This window comes from Leptonychotes weddellii, unplaced genomic scaffold (genome assembly GCF_054177405.1).
Source record: "Leptonychotes weddellii isolate Sample4059 unplaced genomic scaffold, ASM5417740v2 HiC_scaffold_30101, whole genome shotgun sequence".
Taxonomy (NCBI): Eukaryota; Metazoa; Chordata; class Mammalia; order Carnivora; family Phocidae; genus Leptonychotes; species Leptonychotes weddellii.
In genome coordinates, this window is record NW_027897015.1 from 1 (window position 1) to 1,541 (window position 1,541).

General features: G+C 52.5%; 1 long non-coding RNA gene across 1 annotated transcript; it reads right to left on the bottom strand.

Annotated features, from left to right (window-relative positions):
* Nucleotides 1-6: 6 nt before the first annotated feature.
* On the bottom strand, nucleotides 7-1,535 carry LOC145719092 (uncharacterized). Its single transcript, XR_014142179.1, has 3 exons — nucleotides 786-1,535; nucleotides 566-667; nucleotides 7-206 (listed from the first exon to the last, which is right to left on the bottom strand). It is a non-coding gene; the product is annotated as an uncharacterized LOC145719092 (long non-coding RNA).
* Between the last annotated feature and the right edge of the window lie 6 nt (nucleotides 1,536-1,541).

Below are 1,541 nucleotides of genomic sequence, written 5' to 3' on the forward strand. Positions count from 1 at the left end.
TTCCCACCCACAGTACCTTCGACGTCGTAGTCAGTGGAAGTGATATGCATGAATCTCCCCCGTTGTTTGGCCAGATGTCCCTGTGGGTGCTGCTGAACCACAGATGGGGACAGCCAGGAGAATTTCTTGGCTGCAGATGATTTTGCTCTGACTCCCAGGTTTGAACCCCTTAAGATCTTTTCCTTCTTCTAACCTGAGCCACGATCCTAGAAAATACACCAAAAACAGAACTATTGAGGTGCAGCTGGGGAAAACCCTGGGAACACCTCATTCATTCCCTGGTCACACTTGCATTCCTGTCCACCGGGGCCTGGGGAGCCAACGGAGTCTGAACTGGGCTTAGAAGGGCTGTTGGATGTGGCGTGTACCTGACACCCCACAGACTGGGTGGGGACGTCACCATTTGGATGAGAAAATCTCCAAATGCAGTGCTCACAGTGAGCGGAGAGCACAGAGGATGGTGTTGGTGGCCGGTATCCAATCCTACTAGAAGCCACACATAACTGGGAAAGTTACTTGACCTTTCTGTCCTTGGACCCCTGTTCTGTGCATGGGGCCTACTTACTGGTATTATGTTATGAAGCTTCATATAAGAAAATCCAGATAGCCCCTCAAGTCAATGAGCGGTCCCTCATAAGTGCTGCATGAGTGTTCCAAAACGACAGGTCTGTAAGAATAAGCAAGAAATATAGGGGTCACTGCCCCCAGAGAGGAAACGTCGATGGCTACAGGGCAGGGGGGGGGGAAGGTGGCCTTTCAGCATTTACATGGGCACGATGCATTACCGCTCATGGAGAATATCCGTCATCGTATCCTCTCCTCCGCCATCATCCCTGTGGGATGCAAGGACCAGGGGCTATGCCCCCTGTTTTGTGGTTCACGGCACTGAGATGCAGAGAGGTTAAATGGTTTGCCCAGAGGCACAGTGCAATGACAGATGGGTCAGGGAGAAGGAAGTAGTTGGTTTTCTGGGGACAGAGATCCCTGAACCCCCCGAGTCCTCTAGCTTATGTGCTCGACTTCTGAATTCAGGGTTCCCCTCCCTCCTTTCCCCAAATTTCCCGCCCAGAAAAGGGCACTGGCCTGACCCAGCCTCCACCCCTACGTGTCAATCCCTGCCTGAATCCGAAGCCATGATGTTTTCCTGAAAGGAAATGCCTGGAAGGGCAGGGAGGCCGATCTGTGTCCTCTGCCCCAGCATCTTTACATGCGAGACTGAGCTCCTGAGGGTCTGACCCGTGGTCTACTCACGACCACCCCCTTGTCTCCACTTCGTGGTCACATGCAAGAGCAGGCCCCCCATGATTTTGGAACGTTTTCCTCAAGTGACAACAAGTCCATTGGGGAAGCGATGGAGAGCACGGGCACAAGGCTGTCTTCCCCTTTTCATGCCAGGCTCACCACACTGGTTATTTCCTCCTCTTGTGCTGACTTCCAAACTGCTTCCTCTTACTTCTTCTCTTAAGTCGATGGAAAGGAAGCTTCTTGAGAGCTGAAAGCAAAAGTAGCCTGGAGGATGACCAGTGCCACCCAGGCAGGAA